The 10,322-nt window shown below is 45.0% G+C and overlaps 1 long non-coding RNA gene across 1 annotated transcript; it reads left to right on the top strand.

Annotated features, from left to right (window-relative positions):
• Positions 1-2,241: 2,241 nt before the first annotated feature.
• Positions 2,242-7,968, top strand: LOC144890901 (uncharacterized). The gene is made up of 3 exons (XR_013622571.1): positions 2,242-2,351; positions 2,471-2,619; positions 7,914-7,968. It is a non-coding gene; the product is annotated as an uncharacterized LOC144890901 (long non-coding RNA).
• The last annotated feature ends 2,354 nt before the right edge of the window (positions 7,969-10,322 follow it).

The raw sequence follows: 10,322 nt of genomic DNA, 5'->3' as shown, positions 1-10,322 counted from the left end.
GATGATGTTCAGTGCATCCAGGGATGGCTCTCGTGCAGCTTCCTCCGGTCCCCGGCACGTCCCGTGTAGATGGATGCAGGAGAAGGCAGGAGCTTGTAGCGTGTCACCTGAACGGAACGGGTTATCACGGGCGAACGGTAGGGAGGGGACTTTGGCGCGGCTTGCTGCTACTCACTCGCGGTTATGGCCGTGCCTACTCGCGTGGCTGAAAAGCGCTATATGCGTTACCGGCGCGTCTGGCTGCGCCCGCGTACTTGTTCAGCCAACGCCTCCTCTTCTATCTCCTGGCACGCACGTTCTAATGCGAGGTCAAAGTTCAACAACGGCGAGTGATGCACGTTCTTCTGTCTCTCTCTCTCTCTCTCTCTCTCTCTCTCTCTCTCTCTCTCTCTCTGTCTGTCTCTCTGTCTCTCTGTCTCTCTGTCTCTCTCTCTCTCCGTCCGCAAGTCCTTCTTGTCAGTCCCATCGCGCCACTGGTGCAAGTCCTTTCACGCCAGTGGTACAAGTCCTGTCGAGGGCTTTTCATATGGGCTTATATAGACCCGCCCGCGAACCTTCTGGAACTCACCAGACTCTCTTTACCACGCCCTCTCACACCATGCCGCCAGAGCTCTGATTGGCTGGTGGCTCTTACCATCCCCACCACGCCGCTCACCCCGACCCCGCTCACCCCGACCCCGCGCCCCTCCTTCACCTTCTGAGGCCCTGCCTCGTGTTAGCTTGACTAGGGGACAGCCAAATGGGACGCGGGATGGATTACGCCCATAGAGGTAGAATTGGAGGGTGGACGCAAAATGAATGGAATGGCCTGTTCTCCAGTCTTTGCACAACGCAGGCACTAAGAGGGGAAATGGCCTATTCTTACACAAACTAAGACATAACTTTACTACAAATGGGCCTATATGTTGCTCGTGGAACTAACTATGGGGGGGGGGGGGGGGGGGGCCAAACCTTTAGTATTTATTGACCAAATGTACACGTCTCAAAACTGCAACAATATATATATATATATATATATATATATATATATACATATATACGTATATATATATATATATATATATATATATATATATACATACACGAGTATATATATATATATATATATATACATACACGAGTATATATATATATATATATATATATATATATATATATATATATATATATATATACACGAGTATATATATATATATATATATATATATATATATATATATATATATATATATATATATATACATAATATAATTGTTGAGAGGGAAATCTTTCTTTTCCCACTCATTATATCTATACTTACACAAGAGAATATAAATGTTGTTTCTTATCGGAATCCAATCTCACTCCGGAACTTTTGAATGGCCCTTTATTTGTGTATCCTTGAAGGGACCACCATCCCTTGTAACTGTACATCAGGCAATTCCCACATTTCGACCACCGAGTTGGCCCATTCCTGGGATTATGACTGTTTCCTGTACCAAGTGTTAGGACACCACTCAAGTGTGAGACTGGATGAGTTGTGGCAGTCACATGACTGGAATCTGGAGATGGTGAATCCGAATGTTGTTTTCACCATCACCAATTCTCACCAAGTTGATGCTCGATAGCTCACCATTCTTAGAAGAGATATTCTCTGGTTTTTCATCCTGATGAAAACCTTGGGTCTCACTGTTTGAATATTGCAGTCATGTGACTCCCTTACTGTTTGAATATTGCACTATTGCAGTCATGTGACTCCCTTACTGTTTGAATATTGCACTATTGCAGTCATGTGACTCCCTTACTGTTTGAATATTGCACTATTGCAGTCATGTGACTCCCTTACTGTTTGAATATTGCATTATTGCAGTCATGTGACTCCCTTACTGTTTGAATATTGCACTATTGCAGTCATGTGACTCCCTTACTGTTTGAATATTGCACTATTGCAGTCATGTGACTCCCTCACTGTTTGAATATTGCAGTCATGTGACTCCCTTACTGTTTGAATATTGCAGTCATGTGACTCCCTTACTTTTTGAATATTGCAGTCATGTACCTCCCTTACTGTTTGAATATTGCAGTCATGTGACTCCCTTACTGTTTGAATATTGCAGTCATGTACCTCCCTTACTGTTTGAATATTGCAGTCATGTGACTCCCTTACTGCTTGAATGACTATAAAGTGCGTTTGAAGAAATTCAATTTGAAAACCTTTTATTTTTTTAAATAACGATTTTCGAAAATCCCCAACAGGTACATTTTTGGGTCAAACAGATCAAGAAAAGGTGATTTTGACTCTTCCGAACGCTCCTCATGGAGACTCACCTTTATTTCAAAACTTACACCCAAAATCCTCAAAGCCTCGCCAGGTAGGATTGTTTTTTAATTGTACCTTTTTCTCCACTCAGACGTCAATCTTTTGATACTTTGTGTCTGTCTCCACACACTTTAAGCCTCCATTTTCTCTCGCACTCCTCCCACCGCCTAGGTGATGCGCCCTGATTTTCCCCTTTTAAAACCGAGTGAACACAGACTTACTTTTCGACCTGCCGTGCGCCTACGGCCCCGACCTTTGACGTTGGCCGATCGTCGGGAGCCCAGTCAACCTGCAGAATGGGAGACCTACTTCATACCTCGGTGAGTTGGTGTGAAATTGATATTTTGGTTCGATAAGTTGTGCTTTGCTTTATCATTTGATATGCATAAATTGAGGGTTGCTATCTCAGGTGGTAATGAGTGTAACTTTTTTTTATGCCTCGACCTACGAAGTCAAACAAACAACAAACAACATGCATTTTAAGGCCATTTTCCCTGCAAGAGCGGGGGTTAGCCTTGCGGTCCGGTCCCCATGACAATCTTCTCCATTTTGCCCTATTTTCTGCATCTCTCCTTGTTAACCCCCTTGCCCGCATTTCTTCTTCCACCATCTTTAGCCAAGTCTTTCTCGGTCTTCCCCGTCCTCTGCTTCCTTCTACATTCATTTCCATCACTCTTCTCAACCAGTCACTTTCATCCTTCCTCAACACATGACCAAACCATCTCAACCTGTTCCTCTTCACAGCATCAATCACAGGCTCTATTCCCATCATCTTTCGCAATTCATCATTTGTCTTCCTCTCTCTCAACGATACTCCGCACATCCGTCGAACCATTCGCATTTCCACCCTTTCCAACCTTCGTTGCTGCTCTACGTTCATTACCCATGTCTCGCTCCCATAAACCACAACACTTCTCACACATGCAGCATACACCTTTCCCTTCAGCTTCAACGACACTCCCCTCATCATCAGCACGCCACTCAATTCCCAAAACTTCTTCCATGCACATCTCACTCGAGCAACCGTTGCCGAGTCTGATCCACCTTCTCCATTCAGCATGTCTCCGAGGTAGCAAAATGTTTTCACACCTTCCAGCTTCTCGCCGTCTCCAAGATCCAACTCAACATCTCCTCCATCTGCAGCTCCCTCTGTGCACACCTTACACTTGAATGTAGCTGCCACACTGGTTAATGACCCTCTCAGACCACTACATTTTTGATGAACCCACTCAGCGCACATTGTACATTGAATGGAGTTCACTTCGACACCCTTCCTACACACAGCACAGGGCCACTTCCCAGTTCTTTCCACCTCACCACATGCTTTACCACTTGCCATCACCTTCTTCTTTCCGATATTCACCTTCAGACCTTTTGTCTCCATACATTCCTTCCACGTGTTCATCTTTTCCTTCATTCCATCCATACTTTCCGCAATCAACACCAGATCATCTGCATACAACAACTCCCACGGTAAACCCTCCTTTACGTTCTGAGCCAGCACCTCCATCACAGCTACAAATAGAAGTGGACTTAGTACCGACCCCTGATGCACTCCCACCTTCACCTCAAACTCACCACTGTTCCCGTCCTTCGTCCTTACAGCTGTGCGCGCAATTTTGTACATTGCCATCACTACTCTGATCAACCATTCCTCCACTCCTAACTTCCTCAATGCCCATGTCATTACTTTGCGTGGTACCCTATCGAATGCTTTCTCCAGATCAACAAACCCAAGAAACAACTTCTTCCTCTTCTCCATGTACTTCTCCTGCAACTGCCTCACAATGAAAAGCGCGTCTGTCGTTCCTCTTCCTGGCATGAATCCAAACTGCATTTCGTCGATCTTCACTTTCTTCCTTATCCTCCTCTCCAACACCCTTTCCAATACCTTCATTCCATGCTCCAATAACTTTATCGCTCGGTACGAGCCACACTCCAGAGAGTCACCTTTCCCCTTGTATAGAGGGACGAGGGTACTCAGTTCCCAATCCACTGGTATGCGGCCTTCTTTCACCACCAGATTACAGATCTCTGTCATTCTCTTCACACCCCAACTTCCTGCTGCCTTCAACATATCTCCCACAACTCCCGTCGGCCCTCCCGCTTTTCTACCCTTCATTGCTTTTATCGCTTCCTCAACTTCCTTCTCAGTTATCTTCTCTGCCGGTCCTAAAACTGGGTTACTCTCTATGTTGCCATCCCATTCATTCTCTGTATTCAACAGCATTTCCATATATCTTTTCCATCTTCCTTTAATTCCATCTGGGTCGACAACGATTTGTCCCACTTCATCCTTCAAGCAACTCTCCCCCATCACATCACACCTCTCTTTTGCTATCTGCTTTGCAATCCTGAATACCGCTCTCTGACCCTCTTCCGAATCCAAGCGTTCTCCGAACATTTTCCTCCATGCCTCCTGCGCCTTTGCTACCTCTTTCTTTGCAGCCTTCCTGGCTGCCTTATAACTTTCATGCTCTGCTGTTTCTGCTCCCGTACCCTTCGCCTTCTGCCACTCCTTGAACTTCTTCCTCTTCACGTCAATCCTCTTTCCAACTTCATCATCCCACCACCAAGTTTCCGGGTCCCACTTCCTTCCAAGGTGGTCCTTTTGTCCATCCACATACCTCACCAACGGCTCCCAACAGACTAGCTTTCATTGACATCCAACCACTTTCAAGCTCAACCACATCATCCTCGACCCTACTCAGCCTCTCTTTTAATGCCTCCCTTACTGTCACCTCTTTCAACCTCCACACCTTCATTCTCGGTTGGTACTTCACCCGCCGAGCTCTCCTCGCACCTTTCACCCTTACGTCGCAGACAACCAAGTGGTGCTGTGAAACAGCCTCCTCCCCCGGGATCACCTTTGTGTCCCGGAGGTGCCCCCTATCTCGCCTACGCACCATCAGGTAGTCAACGGTTGTCGTCGACCCACCTGACGTGTATGTAACAAGCTTATTATCCTCTTTCTGGAACTGAGTATTACAAATCAACAAATCAGCTCCATCAGCAAACTCCAAAATCGTTTCACCTTCTCCATTTCTCACACCATATCCGTAACCCCCATGAACTCCCTCAAAACCATCAATACTCCTTCCCACATGTCCATTTAGGTCTCCACCTACCACAACAACTTCCTCATCTTTCACGTTTTCCATCAGCTTCTCTAACGCACACCAGAACTTGTCCTTTTCCTCATCGCTTCGACGAACCTGCACAGCATATCCCGAGATGACGTTCACCAAGAGCTTTCCAATCATCATTTTCACCATCATCAACCTATCACTCACTCTAGTCACACTCACCACACTGTCTATAAACTCCTCAGAAAACAGGACACCAATATCATTCACGCCCTCCGGGCACCCTTGCCACACAAACTTGTATTTCTGTCTCTGCCCTACCCTTCACCATTCTCACACCACTTCCCTTCCATCTCGTCTCTTGCACACAACATATGTCTACTCTTCTTCTGACCAATACTTCCACCACTTCTCCTGATCTCCCTGTCATTGTCCCTACATTCCATGTCCCAAACCTCAGAAACCGATCTCCACTTCGGGCTGTACCCTGCCCATATGTAGTTGTAATTGTCATGGTTCCCTTTTTGAGGCAATGTTTTTATGGCCGGATGCCCTTCCTGACGCCAACCCTCTTAGTCGTCTTTTACGACACGCAGGGATACGGTGTACCTATTCTTATCCAGGGTACACACCGGGAAAACTCTCAGTCCGACTGTTACTGGTACAATTTCAGGTTTCTTCAATCTTGAAATCCTCTTAACCTCATTTTTCATTTCTGGGTATTTCAGATTTCAGCTCTCAGGTATGGATCTTCATATGCGTTTTCAACGTTCCTTTTCGAGAGAAACCTTCATCACATATCGAGCATTTGTGAGGTCGCTCTCCTGTGTGGGTCAAGATGTGCTTTTTCAAATTGCTGCTATGAGAGAAACCTTTATCACACATCGAGCATTTGCAAGGTCGCTCTCCTGTATGCATCCTCATGTGCACTTTCAAATGGCTGTTTTGAGAGAAACCTTTATCACACATCGAGCATTTGTGAGGTCGATCTCCTGTATGGATCATCATATGTGATTTCAAATTGCCGCTATGAGAGAAACCTTTATCACATATCGAGCATTTGCAAGGTCGCTCTCCTGTATGGATCCTTACCGCCGGATACCGCCGGAGGAATTATGTTTTCGGGTTGTCCGTCCGTCCGTCCAGGCTAAACCTTGTTTTTCTCAGCAACCACATGTCCGATTGAGAAGAAACTTTCAGGTAGGAGTGACAGCCATGCAGAATGTTTTTATGATAATTGTGACGTCATTGATCACGTGGAATGGCAACCATCTTGGATTAAAAGCAAATAATCAAAAATGTATTTCTTGGAAACCGCTGAATGGGAAAATTTGAAACTTGGCACATTGTCAAGTATTCCCAATGAGCAACAAAAGCATGATAATGATGACATCATAGGTGAAGTGGGATACCAGCCAAAAATGTTTCAATAGAATTTCTTATTCTAAATATCTGAAATTGCATGCACATGATCTATGACCAATTTGTATTTTAATTATTAAATTTATGACATCATAGGTCACAAGGTTTGGCAGCCATATTGGATTGAAGGAAAATATTAAATAATTGTATCTCTGAAACCGCTCACCCTATCGATGTGAAATTTTACAAATATCTAACAGCACTGTTGCATATAGTTTGAAAATGATGATGTCATAGGTCACGTGGTTTGGCAGCCATATTAGATAGAAAAACGAACCCTATCCGGTCAACACGAAACTTCACAAACGTGATCCCCTACCCATACATATGCAGAGTGATGGCATCTACCCGCTGTGGGACTATGCGGAGGCATATTGGCGACACAGTCGCATTCTTCTAGTTTTCGTACATGATCTAAGGCCATAGGGAGCTGCACACCTCAGAGATAAAATACGAGAAACTTAGTGTGGAACAGACAGGGCCCCGAATCATTAAGTAATATACCATTCTTCCGAAGCAAGTTTAAGTTTGACTGTTCTATCTGCGAGCATTAACTTTGGAATGGTACGGAACCCACGGCAATAGTTGAAAAGGGCCACGGTGTACCACTGTACCAGTAAACTGCCTTTTGGTTTTGTCGCGTTGCTTCTTCGAGGTTTTTACAATCCTGTGCAATGTTTGTCAACCGATAGTTCTTTGTCCATGCTGCATTCTTTATAAATGCTGAGCAACAAGTGCGGGAGCAACATGCACCATTTTTGAAGTCTTTGCTAAACTTGGCCCGGGTTTTGAACAGTCGACCTCCGAGACTCAGAACAGAAGCTCGAACCATTAACACACTGAGTCTGGTCGTTTTGTGCCTGACAACTGCAGGGCCAATGAATAACATTCACACCTATGAGGAGTGCCCTCCCTTTGGAGAGATACTCACTTACCTTCATTTTCAAGGTGTAGTCATAATTGTAACATGTGTACGCAGTGAGAGAGTCACAGCTCGTGAAGACGGTCTGCACACTTCACCATGTCTTTCTTGTCACTGTATCACACCTTTCCTTTTCACTGCATGACCTGAAATGTACTAAACACCTTCCTTTTCAATGTTGCAGACAGAAAAATAAGGAAGCCAACATTTTCAAAAAGAGTACCATCATCTCCTCTTCACCAATGACCAATGATTCTTCAAAGGCAACACGGGTCAAGTGAGCTCTAACATCCACTGCAATGTTTTACACTTTTGTTGATGTTATAATTGACTCAAAAGTATCGACACCTGTTTGGGAAGGAGCTGGGAGGAGATAGTAGACATGCGGAATGAAATTTAAGTTTAATGATTGAAGCATTTCATGGAACTAGTACACCCGCAGACTCCGGTCAGGGCAGGAAGGGTAGGAAGGTGCAGGGGGGTCATTCTTGTTTGGGGTATATAGATTACAGTCGATCAATGGTCGGGTCTCAAGAACATTGGGTGTGTTCATTTACCAAGTTTCTTGTGAAGAGATCGCCAAGTGGTTTAAGCATTCGAGCAAGCACTCCATTCAAAACCGTTAAGGAACGGCTGGCTTGGCAAGGGCTAGCGAGCTGCTTGGTAAAGGAGCACAACCCGAGCTTCTCCCTTTCAATTTCGTGTGAAACAGCAGAAGCGAGTTTCAAAAGTTCGCCACGAAAAATGCCACGGCAGCGGCAGAAAGGGCCATGTTATTAACCTAACATTTGTGGGGTATATAGAGTGCAGTAGATCTTCGCTCAGTTCTGCAAGTAAACCTTACTTCACGGATGTCGAGATTCCTCCAAATTTCTTCATTTTGTGTTATAAAGAGCATGAGCGACTGTTTAATAAGCTAAGCATACGTGTTTGCGGTGTATAATATTTTTACTTCCTGGAGAAGCTGTTGCTCCCCATGACGGCCATGAGTTATATTTATCGACGAGAGGCTGCACTCGCTATGCCGCGTACAGAACCCGGCCGTGCCACCATGGCGACCCGGCCACCATGTTTCTGGGGGGCAACAAGTACACGGATGCGCACACGAACGCTATGGTGTCTTAGAACGAGTGGCCGTTTAAAGTTGATTTTTATTATTTGTTTCTTTTTTCTTTAATCTAAACCAGGGGTCAGGAACCTTTTTGACTGGGAGAGCCATAAAAGCCAAATATTTCTAAATATATTTCATTGAGAGCCATATAGTATTTTTAACGTATAATAAATTAAATATGTCTTACTTTTAATGCGACTTCTGGTGCTGCATGGTTTTGCTGATGGCCTTGTAGTCTGGTTCATACGTGGTGAGGTTGAGCTTCATGCAGGCGTTGAGGCTTCCATCAGTTAAACGTGAGCGTAGGTTGGTCTTAATGTTCCTCATATGCGAGAATGACTGCTCACATGCATATGTAGAGCCAAACATGGTCAATACGGCAATACTCACACGCTGCATTGTGTGGTATGTCACAGGAAGCTCGTTCCAAGTTTTAAGAATCAGCTGGTCTTCAGGTTGAAGATTTTTCATTTCTGGCCACTTGTGTTCCCTCGCCAGCTCTGCGCGCTGTCGCGCAAGACTTTCCAACTCTCCATTAAGTGACTTGAACTTACTCATCCACATGTCTGATGCCTTCAGGTCAGCAACTTCCAGCTCAAAGTCTCCGATAGAGACCCCGGGGATGCATGTCAGGTCGATTTTGTCCACTGCACACTCATGTGGATGAGTGATGAACTTGAAAAGACCAGTGCGCGCACGAAATTCTCCAAAACGTGCTTTGAATGACTGCAGGAGATTGGACGTAAAGCCAGCTAGCTGCTGGAGATCCAGATGTTGAGTGGAGTCACTTGCTAAGCATGCATCTCTAGATTGTTGCAGTCTTTCAAAGTGCAGAAGACGACCTGTTTCAATGTCCCTGAGAAAGACTTCCAGCTTGCTTTCAAATGCAAACACTGCTTGTTGAAGGGATGAGATTGTATTTCCAATACCTTGCATTTTCACATTGAGCTGGTTCAGATGGCCAGTTATGTCCACGAGATAGTGAAACTGCAGGAGCCAGTCAGTGTTGTCTAGCTCAGGATGCTTGACGCCTTTCATTTCAAGAAAAGTCCGGATTTCACTCAGGCAAGCTGCAAAACGGCTGAGCACCTTCCCCCTTGACAACCAACGCACGTTGCTGTGTAAAAGTAGACCGGGATAATGATTCCCAACTTCTTCTAACAGAGCTTTAAACTGGCGATCATTTAAAGCTCGGGCAACAATAAAGTTGACCACTCGAATGACCAGCGACATCACCTCACCAAGCTCCTGGCCACACGTCTGAGCGCAAAGCGCCTCCTGGTGCAGGATGCAATGAAAACTTAGGATGGCTCTCTTTTCATGTTCACGGAGAAGCGCTACAAATCCTTTGTTCTTCCCCAACATACAGGGTGCACCATCAGTACAGACAGAAATAAGTTTATCCATCGGTAGTTTTTTTTCTTTAGCAAACTCCATGAAAGACGTGAATAAATCCTCTCCTCTTGTTGTCCCTTTCATTGG

The sequence above is a fragment of the Myxine glutinosa genome, chromosome 2, assembly GCF_964187855.1.
Source record: "Myxine glutinosa chromosome 2, kmMyxGlut1.1, whole genome shotgun sequence".
Classification (NCBI taxonomy): Eukaryota; Metazoa; Chordata; class Myxini; order Myxiniformes; family Myxinidae; genus Myxine; species Myxine glutinosa.
Note: the sequence above shows the minus strand (reverse complement) of the source record. Positions and strands in the feature narration are given on the sequence as shown.